The sequence below is a fragment of the Rhinopithecus roxellana genome, chromosome 3 (assembly GCF_007565055.1).
Source record: "Rhinopithecus roxellana isolate Shanxi Qingling chromosome 3, ASM756505v1, whole genome shotgun sequence".
In the NCBI taxonomy this organism is placed as follows: Eukaryota; Metazoa; Chordata; class Mammalia; order Primates; family Cercopithecidae; genus Rhinopithecus; species Rhinopithecus roxellana.
Window position 1 is genome coordinate 174,067,214 of NC_044551.1, and position 17,301 is coordinate 174,084,514.

The following is a 17,301-nucleotide window of genomic DNA, read 5'->3' on the forward strand; positions in this document are numbered from 1 at the left end:
TCATGATCCGCCCGCCTCAGCCTCCCAAAGTGCTGGGATTACAGGCGTGAGCCACCGTGCCCTGCTATTTTGTATTTTTACTAGAGATGAGGTTTCTCCATGTTGGTCAGGCTGGTCTCAAACTCCCAACCTCAGGTGATCAGCCCGCCTCGGCCTCCCAAAGTGCTGGGATTACAGACATAAGCCACCGCTCCTGGCCATTTTTTTTTTTTTTTTTTTTGAGATGGAGTCTTGCTCTGTCACCAAGTCTGGAGTGCAGTGGCATGATCTTGGCTCACTGCAATCTCTGCATCCTGGGTTCAAGTAATTATCCTGCCTCAGCTTCCCGAGTAGCTGGGAGTACAGATATGCACCACCATGCTAATTTTTTTTGTGTGTGTTTCTAGAAGATACAGGCTTTCACCATGTTGGCCAAAACTGGTCTTGAACCCCTGACCCATCCACCCACCTCAGCCTCCCAAAGTGCTGGGATTACAGGTGTGAGCCACCTCGGCCGGCCCTCCTTCCTTATTCAAATCTCTTCTTTTCTATATCTTAAAGTAGCTTTTGATGCCTAGTTTTTCCCCAGAATGTTAAAGCAGTTGAGAGAAAAATATAAAGGTCAATGGATTAAAACTCACATCATTTTAAATTTAAATATTTTATTTATACAAAAAACAGGCCCATCTATGGGGTAGCCCAACTCTGAACCAGCCCACGATTCTTCCTCTGTCATCTGGGCATAGGGAAACTCCCACAAGGCCGTAGGTATACGCTGAGAGAGAAGGATTAGTGCAATGGAGGCAGGTGACATGGGTCTGGGTCCACCCATTCATATAATTTACTTGTGCCCTTTGGGCCTGAGCCCAATCCTGGATGTTCTACTTCCATTGTACCAGTAGAATGAGGCTGTGCCCATCTAACCTCAGGATTTAGTGGGTCTGACAGTCACTTCATTCCAGCAGTCAGATGCTCAGTCTCTACCAGGACACAGTAGCACTCTAGAAACCCATTTTCTCAAGTGGTTCTCTATTGCAGATAGAATGCCCTTGCTCCAAAACTCTAGGGGTCTGTATTGTGGCTTCTCCATAGAGGTTTGACAGAAACTTCACATGATGTGTTTGCCACCGATAACCTTACCGTGATGGGATCTGTTGGGCCATATGGCCCAGATGGCAGGCCCAGTTACACTGCAGCCGGGAGCTGCCGCAGAGCCGTTTCTGGGCCTGCCCACTGCTCAGACCTGGCATTCTTTCAAGTCACCTGATACATGATATATGGGTCAGAACAATATTTCTGAGAGCAGAACATCCAAAACTCGAGAGGCTTTTTATCAAGCGTTGTGCTTCTTTCTTAGTGGTGGGAGTTGCCAGATGCTGTAATGCACTTGACCTATCTTCCTGCATCCCGCATACCATGGGTACCTGAACACTTCGCTAGCTTCACTGGCTTCTGAACCTTTGCAGGGTTTAACTTCTTGCCCTTTGGAGCACATATATCTTGCCAGAACATCTAAATCCCTGCCATTTCTTTGTTGGCTGCCCACTTTCTTGTCCCGAGGAACACTAGGGCCTATTCGTCATTATAAGCGATCCCTGGGAGTCAAGTCCTCCCAGTGGCCATCCCAGCTTTGCTGCCCATTAGAGTCATTCCACGCCCCTTGCCTATGGTAGTTAAGACCTGCTATCTGGCCCCACAGAACAGCCAATACTGAGCTTCTCGGCGATGGCAATGGCTCCCTCACTAACTCATTTCATATCACTTAATAAAAGGGAGAATCTCTGGGCCCTCTTTTGCCTGCTCATCTGGCAGATTCTCAGGTCTTACACAATGAGTGTTTTGGCCACTTCCTCAACACTCTGCCCTGGCACCTTTCTAGCATGCCCCACTTTTATTTATGTGCACCATCAGCTTTTCTAAGCTTCCAGGAGCCACCACAACTGGGACAGGCTCCAGGAACCCTCAGTAGGGTGCTGAATCCTGAGCGATGGAAGGATCCTTCATATCAACAAGCTCTTCCTTACTGCCTCTTATATTCTCCCTTCATCCCTTAGCATCCATTCCCAGTGGGTATTTTTTTCCCAGTTCTGGGCCCTGCAACTCTGCCATTTTCTTCCCCAGCAGGTCCTATACTTCCTCAGCTAGGCCACGCGGTGACTTGACTTTGGTTATTGGTCTCATAGCCATAGGGGAGGTGGGAACCAATCTCGAGGAGGGCATATATCATTTTGAAAGGCATCCACTTTGGTTGAAACACATATAATTTTCAAGAAAGGGGAAGCTGCTGTATACCAGCAAGGGATAGTGGGGCACTCTTGCAGGCCCATGGATTCAGGGGAATCTGGAGTTTCAGTGAGATCACATAAGGTCTACCAATATAGGTATATATATCTATATCACCATTCCAGGTCTCAGGGGCCCATTTCTTCCTTCTGGTGGCATAAGAGACTAGCAAAGTGTACAAATTCAGGCTTCTTTGTAGTTGTGTTGCTATCGAGGCAAGGGTGTGATTTTCAGCATGGTTTGCTCTCTGGATGAAGGTGCCTTAAGCGTTACCATAGAGGCCTTCTGACTCATACCAGGTCCCAAATTGTCAATTGGCCAACCTGAGCTTGAAATTTTCTTCTTCAGCGTGGGTCATTGGCATAGATATATTCAGCAACTGGCAGAATCCCCACACTGGCTCCCTGATGTGTGGGATGAGCGCTGTTAGGGTAGAAAAGGCCAAGTGGAAACCACCATCACCGCCTCCACCAAATCTGAAACCAAAACCAATACCATCTTGCTGGAGGGATTGCAGAGACTAATGTTACCATCAAGGACTTGGTAGAATCTGAAGAGGTGGTGATTCTTACCCTATCCTCATTTAACTCACCTTTTTGGCCTGTGCAGAAGACAGATGAACCTTGGAGAACGACAGTGGATTTTGTAAACTTAATCAGTAGTGACTACCACTGCATTACTGTTCTAGATGTGGTTTCATTTCTGAAGTAATTCACCACATCCCCCAGGCCCTGCTGTTCAGCTATTGGAGAATGCTTTTCCCCTCCATGATGTTAATTTTTTTTTTTTTTTTAAGACAGAGTCTTGCTGTGTCACCCAGGCTGGAGTGCAGTGGCATGGTCTTGGATCACTGCAATCTCTGCCTCCCAGGTTCAAGCAATTATCCTGCCTCAGCCTCCCAAGTAGCTGGGATTACAGGCAAGCACCACCATGCCTGGCTAATTTTTGTACTTTTAGTAGAGACGGGTTTTCACCATGTTGGCCAGACTGGTCTTTACTTCATGACCTCAGGTGATCTGCCTGCCTTGGCCTCACAAAGTCCTGGGATTACAGGCATGAGCTACTACACTCAGCCCATACCTGTTAATTCGCACCATCAGACACAGTTTACTTTCAGCCACCAAGGCCAATAATACACCTTCAATGTCCTGACTCAGGGGTAATCACCCCTCAGGCCCTCTGTCCTGCTTCAGTCTGGAAGGAACTGGATTGCATTTCCATTCCATAAGACATTAGGTTGGTTCACTCTTTTATCACGTCATGTTGGTTGGACATGGTGAACAGGAAGTAGCATCTACTCCAGCTATTTTGGTGAGACACTTACATCCCAAAGCATACGAAGTAAATCCCACAAAACTGCAAGCATCTGCCACCTCAGTAAAGTTTCTATGGGTTCACTGATCTGGGACATTTTGAGATATTCCTTCCAAGATGAAGGGCAAGTTTCTCTATCTGGTCTCTTCAGCCACCAAGAAAGTAGCACAATGCTTTGTGAGCCTCTTTGGATTCTGAAGGCAACATGTATCTTACTAGGCCACGCTGTTGCATTGTGTGTACTGAGTAACCCAAAGGCAGCCAGGTTTCAGCAGAGTCTGGAACAAGTGAAAAATCTGCAGCAAGTCCAGGCTACCATGCTGCTCCCCCATTGGGCCATATGACCCAGAAGATCCAATGGTGTTTGTGATGGTTAATTGACTGGATTAGGGATGCTCAGAGACGAGGTGGCGGGCGCCTGTAGTCCCAGCTACTCGGGAGGCTGAGGCAGGAGAATGGCGGGAACCCGGGAGGCGGAGCTTGCAGTGAGCTGAGATCCGGCCACTGCACTCCAGCCTGGGCGACAGAGCGAGACTCCGTCTCAAAAAAAAAAAAAAAAAAAAAAGGATGCTCAGAGAGCTGGTAAAGCGTTATTCCTGTGTGTATCTGTGAGAGTGTTTCCAGAAGACATTGGCATTGGAATCGTCAACTGAGTATGGAAGATCTGTTCTCACCAAAGTGGATGGACATCATCCAGTCAGCTGAGGGCCCAAATTGAGTAAAAAAGCAAAAAAAAAAACAAAAAAACAAAAAAACAAAAAACGGTGAATTTGTTCTTTCTCTTCTGGAGCTGAGACATCCAACTTCTCCTGGCCTCGGACATCAGAACTCCAGGTTCTCTGACCCTTTTTTTTTTTTTTTTTTTTTTAAGATGGAGTCTTGCTCTATCGTTCAGGCTGGAGTGCAGTGGTGTGATCTCGGCTTGCTGCAACCTCCGCCTCCCAAGTTCAAGTGATCCTCCTGCCTCAGCCTCCCAAGTAGCTTGGACTGCAAGTACCTGCCACCATGCCCTGCTGATTTTTGTATTTTTAGTAGAGATGGGGTTTCGCCATATTGGCCAGGCTTGAACTCCTGATCTCCAGTGATCTGCCCACCTTGGCCTCCCAAAGTGCTGGGATTACAGGCATGAGCCACCCTACTTGGCCCAGGTTCTATGACCTTTGGAATCTGGGACTTGTACCAGCAGCCCCCAGGTTCTCAGGCTTTTGACCTTGAACAGAGCGTTACACCATCCGCTTCCCTGATTCTGAGGCCTTTGCACTTGAACCGAGCCTCACTACTGCCTACCCTAGTTCTCTAGCTTGCTGATGGCCTATTATGGGACTTCTCAGCCTCCATAATCATGTGAGCCAATTCCCACAATAAATCCCCTCTGCAGACATCTGCAATCCCAGCTTCTTGTGGGGCTGAGGTAGGAGGATCACTTAGGAGTAAGGACCAGGTGTTTGAGACCAGCCTGGGCAACATAGGCCAACACTATGGCATCAAGCAATCCTCCTACCTTGGTCTCTAAGGTCTCCAGGTGCCACTGTGACTCACTTGTGCCACCTCTTGCTGGCTTCGCCTCTCTGAATGTTCTCCTTCAGGCCCTCTGGGGCCTGGGGCAGGTGCACGTGCAGCTCTGTGGCAGAGGGCACTGGCTTTTTCTGCAGTAACCCACGGCATCGAGGTTGGAGGTGCTGAAAAAAAGATATGGGTTCCAATATACCTTCTTGGGTTCCAGTTCTAATTTGTCCTCAGTCTCCCCTGCTTCACATTCAGCTTTGATTCCCAACTTCCAGCCCTGTTGACCTACAGCAACTTCAGCCTAGCCATCAGACACAAAGCCTTCTATAGACGTCATTGGCTTCTCTTCATGGTCCCTGGTTAACGGCTTCCCTCTGATCCTCTAATTGTCTTCTTCTTGACTTTCACTGGCCCAGCTAACCCTGACTGTGACCCTGACCCTGGCCCTAACCCTGAAAATTTCAAACACATTTATTTATTTATTTATTTATTTATTTATTTATTTATTTATTTATTTTTGAGACAGAGTCTCGCTCTGTTGCCCAGGCTGGAGTGCAGTGGCACAATCTTGGCTCATTGCAATCTCTGCCTCCTGGGTTCAGGCAATTCTCGTGTCTCAGCCTCTTGTAGGTGGGACTACAGACATGTGCCACCACGCCCAGCTAATTTTTGTATTTTTAGTAGAGACAGGGTTTCACCATATTGGTCAGGCTGGTCTCGAACTCCTGAACTCAGATGTTCCACCTGCCTCGGCCTCCCAAAGTGCTGGGATTAGAGACATGAACCACCGTGCCCCGCCCACCTACTACATTCTATGGAGTAAGTCAGGATATTTAATATAGAGGGGTAGTAAACTTGATCGTTGAGTCTGTAGGTTACAGGGTATGTGATTATACTAGAAGAGGAATGAACATCATGTAGAGATGGATGCAATAAGACTTGGGTCTCCTTTGTGGGATAAGTTGATTTTTAACTGTATGAGGTACGAGTCACTTATGAGAGTGTGTTGAGTTTTGCTATTAGTTTTGTTTGGGAGATTTACTGGCAGAGGGCTATATATGATCCCGGTGCAGTGGCTCATACCTGTAACCCCAGCACTTTGGGAGGCCAAGGCAGGCGGATCACTTGAGGTCAGGAATTATTGATCAGCCTGGCCAACATGGTGAAACCTCATCTCTACTAAAAATACAAAAAAAATTGGCTGGGCATGGTAGTGGGTGCCTGTAATCCCAGCTACTTGGGAGTCTGAGGCAGGAGAATCGCTCAAATCCAGGAGGTATAGGCTGCACTGAGCTGAGATCGCGCCACTGCACTCCAGCCTGAGGGACAGAGTGAGACTCTGCCTCAAAAAAAAAAAAAAAAAGAAAAGAAAAGAAAAAGAAAGGATGGCAATGTATGAATGCTACCAAAGGAATTGGCTGTGGCAGATACTACAGACTGGCTCATTCAGCTGCATTCCAGCCACCGTGTATCATGTCTTACTGCCTGCTAAAAGCTGCAAAGCAAAATGCTACATTGCTCAGACTCCCTTACAGTTAACAATGTGCTCATATGAAATTTGAAAAATAAAAATTGGAATTATGAAGCAGAAGCCATCATTCTGTCCGCTCTGCTGTTTTGGCAGTAACCCAGGTTACAGAGGCATTTGGAGTTGCTGTGGCATTTACAGTAGAAGACCCAGGATCCAATTCCTAGTTTCATGGGAGTTAAGATGCATCCATTTTGATAGTGTGAATCATCACAGAGGCACTGTGAGTCTAGAGACTGCAGTCATTATGGCAACTTTTTTTTTTTTTTGAGACAGAGTCTCACTGTGTCACCCAGGCTGGAGTGCAGTGGCCTTATCTCGGCTCACTGCAACCGCTGCCTCCCAGGTTCAAGCAATTCTCCCACCTCAGCATCCCAAGTAGCTGGTGTTACAGGCACAGGCACCATGCCCAGCTAATTTTACTATTTTTAGTAGAGACAGGGTTTTGTCATGTTGGCCAGGCTGGTCTCGAACTCCTGACCTCGAGTGATCCACCCGTCTCGGCCTCCCAAAGTGCTGTGATTACAGGCTTGAGCGACTGCCTCCAGCCATAGCTTTCTTATCCCCAGGCTTCCAGACAGTGGCAGAGATAGCTCCCTTAGTGAACCAGTTTTGCAATATGGTTCTGGGGTTTATTCCTGGGAGCTTGGACCAGCCTCTCCCAATCTCCTAATGATTTCCTAATAACTGGCAATAACTCTGCTTTCAGCTAGAGTGGATTCTATTACCTGCAATGCAACTCTGACCAACACAGTTGCTAATATGCAGAGTTGGGGAGGGTTCAAGAAAACAGGCCCTTTCACATCCTCCTGATTGGAATATAAATTGGTACAACTTTAAGATGATGTAGCGTGTATCTTTAAAATTCTTACCCTTTGATTCTGTAATTCATTTCTAGAGGTGTATCCTAAAGAAATAATCAAAGATGCATTAAAAGGTTTGCCATACATTTAGACAATGACAATGTTTGGCAGTGGTTAAAAATAATGTTTCCAAGTGGTGGCTCATGCCTGTAATCCCACTGCTGAGGCAGTGGGATCACAAGGTCAGGAGTTTGAGACTAGCCTGGCCAAAATGGTGAAACCCTGTCTCTACTAAAAATGCAAAAATTAGCCAAGTTAGGTGGTGCGCACCTGTAATCAAATAACTTAAAACAGAATTACCACTCGACCCAGCAATCCCATTATTAGCTATATATCCAAAAGAAAATAAATTGTTCTACCAAAAAGATAGATGCACTCATATGTTCATCACAGCACTATTCACAGTAGTAAAGACATGGAATCAACATAGGTGCCCATCAACAGTGGAGCAGATAAAGAAAACATGGTACATATACACCCTGGAATACTATGCAGCCATAAAAAGAATGAAATCATGTCCTCTGCAGTAACATGGATGTAGCTCCAGGGCATAATCCTAAGTGAATTAATACAGGTACAGAAAACATACTGCATGTTCTCACTTGTAAGTGAGAGTTAAACATTGGATACTCATGGATATAAAGACAGCAACAATAAATACTGGGGACTACTAGATGGGGGAGGGAGGGAATTAAAGGGTGAAAAACTAACCATTGAGTACTATGCTCACTATCGGGGTAACAAGACCGTTCACATCTCAAACCTCAGCATCACACAACATACCCATGCAAGAAACCAGCACATGGGCCAGGCAAGGTGTCTCTCGCCTGTAATCCCAGCACTTTGGGAGGCTGAGGCAGGTGGATCATTTGAGCTCAGGAGTTTGAGACCAGCCTGGACAACACAGTGAAACCCCATCTCTACAAAAAATACAAAAAAATTGGTTGGGGATGGTAGCATGCGACTGTAGTCCCAGCTACTTTGGGGGCTAAGGCAGGAGGATTGCTTGAAGCTGAGAAGTTGAGGCTGCAGTGAGCCAAGATGACGCCACTGCACTCCAGCCTGTGTGACAAAGTGAGACCAAAAAAACCCAAAAAAACAAAAAAGAAAGAAAGAGAGAGTGAAAGAGAGAGAGAGAGAGAAGGAAGAAAGAAAGGAACCAGCACATGTACCCCTAAATCTAAAATAAAAGTTGAAATTATTTTTTAAAACATAGGTATAAGGCCAGGGTGTGGTGGCCTATACTTGTAATCTCAGCACTTTGGGAGGCTAAGGCAGGAGGATTGCTTGAGTCCAGAAGTTCAAGACCAGCCTAGACAACATGGCAAAACCCCAATCTCTACAAAAAAATACAAAACTTAGCTGGGTGTGCTGGCATGTGCCTATAGTCCCAGCTACTCAGGAGGCTGAGGTAGGAGGATTGCTTGAGCCTGGGAGTTTGAGGCTGCAGTGAACTATAATCATACCACTACACTCCAGCCTGAGTGACAGAGCAAGACCCTGTCTTGAAAAAAAAATTCAGGAGTGGTGGCTCACGCCTGTAATCCCAGCACTTTGGGAAGCCAAGGCAGGTGGATCACCTGAGGTTAGGAGTTTGAGACCAGCCTGGCCAACATAGTGAAACCCCGTCTCTACTAAAAAAACACTAATTAGTTGGGTGTGGTGGCACACACCTGTAGTCCCAGCTGCTTGGGAGGCTGAGGCAGAATAATTGCTTGAACCTGGGAAGCAGAGGTTGCAGTGAGCCGAGGTGATACCATTGCACTCCAGCCTGGGCAACAGAGCAAGACTCTGCCCTAAAAAAATAAAAATTAAATTTAAAAAAGAAGGTATAAAAGGAAGTTACCTTAACACAATAAAGACCCATATATGGGCCGGGCGCGGTGGCTCACGCCTGTAATCCCAACACTTTGTGAGGCCGAGGCTGGCAGATCATGAGGTCAGGAGATTGAGACCATCCTGGCTAACACGATGAAACCCTGTCTCTACTTAAAACACAAAAAATTAGCTGGGCCTGTAGTCCCAGCTACTCGGGAAGCTGAGGCAGGAGAATCGCTTGAACCCAGGAGGCGGAGGTTGCAGTGAGCTGAGATTGCACCACTGCACTCCAGCCTGGGTGACAGAAGGAACCATTGTCTGGGGGAAAAAAAAAAAGAAAGAAAACAATCCCATTTAAAATAGCAACAAAAGGAATAAAATAATTAGGAATAAACTTAAAGAGGTAAATAACTCGTACATTGAAAATTATAAAACATTGATGAAAGAAATTTAAGGCCAGGCGCGGTGGCTCACGCCTGTAATCCCAGCACTTTGGGAGGCTGAAGTGGGTGGATCACCTGAGGTCAGGAGTTTGAGACCAGCCTGGCCAACAAGGCAAAACGTCATCTCTACTAAAAACACAAAAATTAGCCAGGCATGGTTTCACGCACCTGTAGTCCTAGCTACTTGGGAAGCTGAGGCAGGAGAATTGCTTGAACCCGGCAGGCAGAGGTTGCAGTGACCTGAGATTGTGGCATTGTACTCCAGCCTGGGTGACAGAGCAAGACTCTGTCTCAAAAAAAAAAAAAAGAAAAAAAGAAATTTAAGAAGACACAGATAAATGGAAAGAGATCCATGTTGATGGGTTGGAGGAATTAACATTGTTAAAATATCCATACTCCCCAGAGTGACCTACAGATTCAGTGCAATTCCTATCAAAATTCCAATGGTCCCCAAAACAAATTCATGGATTTATAGCCAACAGATTTTCACTTTTTTTTTTTTGGTCTTTTTTTTTTTTTTTTTTTTTTTTGGAGAATGGGGTCTCACTATATTGCCCAGGCAGGTCTCGAACTCCCGGGCTCAAGCTATTTTCCTGCCTCTGCCTCCCTGAGAGCTGGGATTACAAGCATGAGCCACCACACTCGGCCTATAGCCAACTGATTTTCAACAAAGATGCCAAAACGCACAGTGGGGGAAAGGAGAGTCTCTTCAATAAAACTGGCAAATGCAGAAGACTGAAATTGGATCTTACACTTGTCACAAAAAATGGACTCAAAACGGATGAAAGATGTAAACATAAGACCTGAAACAGTAAAACTACCAGAAGAAAACACAGAGGAAAAGTTTCTTGACATTCGTCTGGGCAAGGATTCTTTGGATCCGACACCAAAGGCACAGGCGACAAAAGCAAAGAAAGACAACTAGGATCGCATCAAGCTCAAAAGCTCCCGCACAGAAGGAAACAATGAACAGAGTGAAGCCACAACCCATGGAATGGGAGAAAATATTTGCAAACCATATATCCAAGAAGGTGGTTTTTGTCATTGTGGTTGTTTTGGTTTTTTTGTTTTTTGAGACAGTCTTACTCTGCTGCCCAGGCTGGAGTGCAGTGGCACAATCTCGGCTCACTGCAACCTCCACCTCTCGGGTTCAAGCAATTCTCCTGCCTCAGCCTCCCAAGCAGCTGGGCTTACAGGCGCACACCACCACACCTGGCTAATTTTTTATATTTTTAGTAGACACGGGGTTTTGCCATGTTGGCCAGGCTGGTCTTGAACTCCTGACCTCAGGTGATCCACCCACCTCGGCCTCCCAAAGTGCTGGGATTTCAGATGTGACTCACCATGCCCAGTCCAAAGAGGGTTTGTTTAAATTAAATTCTTTTTTTTTTTTCTTTGAGACAGGGTCTCACTCTGACACCCATGCTGGAGTGCAGTGACATGGTTTACGGCTCACTGTAGCCTCGACCTCCCGAGCTCAGGCGATTCTCCCACCTCAGTCTCCCGAGTAGCTGGGACTACAGGCATGCACCACGCTCAGCTAATTTTTGTATTTATCGTAGAGACAGGGTTTCCGTTTGTTGCCCAGGCTGGTCTCAAACTCCTGGGTTCAAGTGATCCACCTGCCTCGGCCTCCCAAAGTACTGAGATTACAGGTGTGAGCCACTGCGCCCAGCCCTAAATTGAACTATTGAACTAGCCGATATATAATTTAGAAATTTAGAATTAATTAGAAATTTATTTATTTCGGCCGGGCACGGTGGCTCAAGCCTGTAATCCCAGCACTTTGGGAGGCCGAGACGGGCGGATCACGAGGTCAGGAGATCGAGACCATCCTGGCTAACACGGTGAAACCCCCGTCTCTACTAAAAAATACAAAAAAACTAGCCGGGCGAGGTGGCGGGCGTCTGTAGTCCCAGCTACTTGGGAGGCTGAGGCAGGAGAATGGCGTAAACCTGGGAGGCGGAGCTTGCAGTGAGCTGAGATCCGGCCACTGCACTCCAGCCCGGGCGACAGAGCGAGACTCCGTCTCAAAAAAAAAAAAAAAAAAGAAATTTATTTATTTCATTTTAAATTTTTATTTATTTGTTTTTTTTGGAGAGTCTCACTCTGTCACCCAGGCTGGAATGCAGAAGTGCGATCCCAGCTCAATGCAACCTCCACTTCCGGGTTCAAGTGATTCTCCTGCCTCAGCCTCCCAAGTAGCTGGGATTACAGGTACCTGCCACCACGCCTGGCTAATTTTTGTATTTTTGGTAGAAACGGGGTTTCACCATATTGACCAGGCTGGTCTCAAACTCCTGGCTCCCAAACTCCCAAAGTGGCTTACAAACGTTAACCACTGTGCCTGGCTAGAAATTTAGAATTAATTTAGGATTTTGCTTATACCAACTATTTTCTCCTAAGCGAATGCAGGACCAACTTTTTTTTTTTTTTTTTTTTTTAGTCTTGCTCTGACGCCCAAGCTGGAGTGCAGTGTCACAATCTCAGCTCACTACAACCTCCACATTCTGGGTTCAAGTGATTCTCATGCCTCAGCCTCCCGAGTAGCTGAGATTACAGGCGTGTGCCACCACTCCTGGCTAATTTTGTATTTCTAGCAGAGACGGGGGTTTGTCCATGTTGGTCAGGCTGGTCTCGAACTCCTGACCTCAGGTGATCCGCCCGCCTCAGACCTCCAAAGTGCTGGATTACAGGCGTGAGCCACCACGCCTGGCCCATGAAGTAGATATTTATAAAGGGCCTCCTATGTGCCAGGTGAGGTAAATCAGACAACTCCCAGCGCTGGGGACTAAGCCACTGAGGAGTGGCGAGCCATTAATGAGGACAGGAAGGCCAAGAGGTAAGTCATACTTGGGCTGGGAGTGGTGGAGTCAAGAGGTCGGGTTGGGAAGTGCTACATTTACATAAAATGCCCATTATATATCATCTAAGCGTCTGAATGCAGGCGCCCAGGAACTCAGGGGTGAGGGTGGGATGGAAAGAAAAATCCTGGCAGTCAGTCAGTGAACACTGGTCCCTAGAGCTTGCTCGGATTTGAGTTACTGTCGGTATTTGGGTTCAAACCCTAAAAGCTGAGGAGCTGACCCTGACCTGGAGATCCTTTTCATCAGGGATGTGTCTGTCTCCGTGCTGACTCTTCTCAGTGAATTTTAGAATAGTGTGATAAACTCACAGAGGAACAGCAGAGGGCGCTGTGAATCTAAAGTCCTAAAGCACAGGAAAGGTTTGTGATACGCTGGGTGGATTTCAACTTAAAACATAGTAAAATAATTGAGAAAGGGTCTACACCATGTCTTGGCTTATAACCTGAAATAAAACAGAATCTGTAATATTTTACCTTGAAATATCACTAACTGTGTCCTGAAATGCAAATAAGACAAATAAGACATATTAAAGAATTGATAATTTACATGACCACGTGATTGTAGTTTATGATCTTATGAGTTCTTTAAATTCACAGGAGTCAGCACAGAGCTGACATTTTAGGGAAAACATATTGTATGCCACATTATATACATATACACAGAGTACAATTCAGCTTTTTCTATTTTTTTTTTTGAGACAGTCTCGTTCTGTCGCCCAGGCTGGAGGGCAGTGGCGTGATCTTGGCTTACTGCCAGCTCCGCCTCCCGGGTTCACGCCATCCTCCTGCCTCAGCCTCCCGAGTGGCTGGGACTACAGGCGCCCACCACCACGCCTGGATAATTTTTTTTTTTTTTTTTTTTTGAGACGGAGTCTCGCTATGTCGCCCAGGCTGGAGTGCAGTGGCCGGATCTCAGCTCACTGCAAGCTCCGCCTCCCGGGTTTACGCCATTCTCCTGCCTCAGCCTCCCGAGTAGCTGGGACTACAGGCGCCCGCCACCTCGCCCGGCTAGTTTTTTTGTATTTTTTAGTAGAGACGGGGTTTCACCGTATTAGCCAGGATGGTCTCGATCTCCTGACCTCGTGATCCGCCCGTCTCGGCCTCCCAAAGTGCTGGGATTACAGGCGTGAGCCACCGCGCCCGGCCCAATTCTGATCTTTTTTAAGAGTTAAGAATAGATGAAATATAGACATTGTAATTGCAGTAAACATGTTAATTGACAATTGATAGCAACTTTTTCCCACAATCAGGTGAAGGAAAGTACTCCTGATGATACAAGCTACTTGTAGGACTTAAATGGCATGAACCGAAGGAAAACAAAGGACAAATAGTGGATAGGTGCACAATTCAACATTTAAAAATAATTTTTTTAGTGACCAGGCATGGTGGCTCATGCTTGTAATCCTAGCACTTTGGGAAGCTGGGAGTTAGGAGGATTGCTTGAGCCCTGGAGTTTGAGTCCAGCCTGGGCAACACAAGGAGAACCCTGTCTCTACAAACACTAAAAAAAATTAGCCAGGTGTGGTGGCCGACACCTGTGATCCCAGCTACTCGGGAGGCTGAGGCAGGAGAATTGCTTGAACCTGGGAGGCAGAGGTTGCAGTGAGCCTAGATCGCACCATTGTACTCCAGCCTGGGCGACAAGAGCGAAACTCCATCTCAAAAAACAAACAAACAAACAAACAAACAAACAAAAAAACTGTGTTTCCCACAAAGATTAGTAACATTAAGTATCATTCTTTATTATTGATCTGAGATGTTAGGAATGCAAAAGATAAAAAGTAGGGGCTCTTGGCAAATAGAAAGTAAACTTACAATTGATAACTCACCCTGTGGGTTTGTTGTCGCTGCTGTTTGTTTTTGATAATGTGCAATTATAGAAATTTACAAAGATCCTTTTAAGAGGGCAGTGTCCTGCTTTCAGAGTCAGTTTGCTTAGGCATAGATCAGCTCACAGACTCTCTGTCGCCTTGCTATTGAATTAGGGCTATATTTTTGACAAGTACGGCAGCTGTATCGTCACTTTAATCACCTAATAATCCACTGTGTCTCTTTATGCTAATAAATAAAACATCCTTCGTTAAATATTTCCTAGTAAGCAATAGAAGACCTGTAATCTCCACCCCATATGTTACAAAGTAAAATGATATAACAATAATAAAATAAAATCAAATCATGTCTAGGAGTTTTATAGACAACTAATAGCTGCAATTGCAAAGTGCAATCAGATACCAATTTCAGGGTACTTTTTTCTTTAATATAATGTACTATGCATATTTCACTAACTGTCTCATGATGTCAAATGAATTTAACAAGATGATTATGTAGGTCAAATTACTTAGTAAGTTCTTTTAAGAATGGCTTTTAGACCTATTATGACTTTTAATGGTGCAATTTGTTCAATGATTGGAATTTCTAAAATCCTGCCTGCAACTGCCTGTCAGAAATACTTGCTGTGCCCTGGTGATTTATTTTTAAAACCTACTTCTTGCTTGTAGCAATGGAAACAAAAACGACCACCGTAGAGCAACTTCTTGAAGCTCATTTCTCATTTTTAATTATTTAAAAGACTTTCTTATTATCAAATTATAATTTGAATATTCTAATTTCAAAGAGACTTCTCACCAAATTTCTCTCAGCTCTATATGAAGATGTCCTGGAAGTTCTTTTATTCCCCTCAAATATGAAATATGACCCTGCTTAATTTATGTTGGGAACTGTAGACAGAATAGATATTACTAAACTTTTTAAAGTGGTCTGTTAGTTCTTTTATTGTATATCTCTAACAATAAAATTTTAAAGGGAGAAAACAATGAAATATGATTGAAACATTCAGTCTTTGCACTTGGAATATTGCCTTTGTATATGTTGCCTTTTGGTATCTATAGGTACTGTATTTCAGTTTTATGCAGTTTGAGAAGGCTCCCTATTCAAGCTAAGTTTTAAAAAATTGCCCACCAAAAATCACATAGCTATCTCTTGTCTCTTATCTTTTTTTTTTTTTTTTTTTTTTTTTTTGAGACAGAGTCTTGCTCTGTTGCCCAGGCTGGAGTGCAGTGGCGCAATCTTGGCTCACTGCAACCTCCACCTCCTCGGTTCAAGAGATTCTCCTGCCTCAGCCTCCCGAGTAGCTGGGATTACAGGCCCGTGCCACCACACCTGGCTAATTTTTTTTATTTTTAGTAGAGACGGGGTTTCACCGTGTTAGCCAGGTCTCGATCTCCTGACCTCGTGATCCAGCCACCTTGGCCTCCCAAAGTGCTGGGATTGATTTTCTTTTCTTTTTTTGGGACAGAGTCTTGTTCTGTGGCCCAGGATGGAGTACAGTGGCAGATCTTGGCTCACTGCAATCTTCACCTCCTGGGTTCAAGCTATTCTCCTGCCTCAGCCTCCTGAGTAGCTGGGACTACAGGTGTGTGCCACTTTGCCTGGCTAATTTCTGTATTTTTAGTAGAGATGGGGTTTCACCATGTTGGCCAGGCTGGTCTCGAACTCCTGGCCTCAAGTGATCTGCCTGCCTTGGCCTCCCAAAGTGCTGGGATTACAGATGTGAGCCACCACACCCAGCTTTGATTTTCTACCTTTAAAAATTGTTGTATAGAGTTACTTGAAAATACCATCATGTAATAATTAATCTTAGAAGTCAATACTGTTTTAAAACTGATCTTCTATCTCCTGTCTCCACATATGTTACATTGAAATTCTCCTAAAACTCCAAAACATCTTAAAATCTTGGTGCTCCCTGATAACTCTGGGCAGGAACCGAAGTCCCTCTACTGACATTCTTCTTGCTGGGGAGCACAGGGCATGCTGGGACAGAAGTTCCAGATGCAGCTAGAAGGTGGTGGTTCTGTTCTCTCTCCACCCTGCCTCACTGGATGACCCTGGATGCAAGTCCCTTGGCCACTTGGAGCCCATGGTTGCTGCTTGGAAATGAGGCTGACAACACTTGATCTCTGCTCCTTGGGGTTGTTACAAGCCTTAATGAGATCACTGTGCACATTCTCATTTTCTCTTTCATGTCTTCAGTGAGCTGTAGGTAGGGCAGAGTAATAGTGGAATATGGAAGTCTGCTTGTATGTCTGGGTGAAAGTCACTATAGAACAGTGTTATTTAATTTTTCTACTTCTTTCAGTTCAATGGATGTAACATTCACAATCCTCTCTAAGCCCATCAACCACAAAAACTTAATTAGATATTATATCTCCTTGGTTTAAAATAGTATTTAATTTTACATAATGTGTTCAGCCAAAATATTAGGATTCCCTAAACAGAAATGTTCCCTCTATTTTTTTCCCTCAGGCTCTTCTTTCAATTTTTTTTTTGTAGCTTTTAAAAAAATTATTCTCCTTAAAGTATGATTTCGGCAGTTTCCCTCTGTGAAACATCTCTAAGTCCCCCGCCACCGCTACTTAATTGAAGATGTAATCCCTACTTAGTGACTGTGCAGCCTTCCAGACACCAAGCACAGCGACCAGTAAATATTAACATTCCTGTTAAATGTGCGCTGCCTCTTATTCCTTTCCCCCCACAAATTGTCTTCCTGCTCCTCCGAGTGTCATCCAAAGTGAGATTATATTAACTGTGCCTTATATGGGGCTTGAGAGCTGGAGTTGAAATTAATGGGCAAATATCCTTTTCACTTACAGAGTAAATGAACATTTAGTCTTTAAGCCATACGGAGGTGTGAAAGAAAGGCAC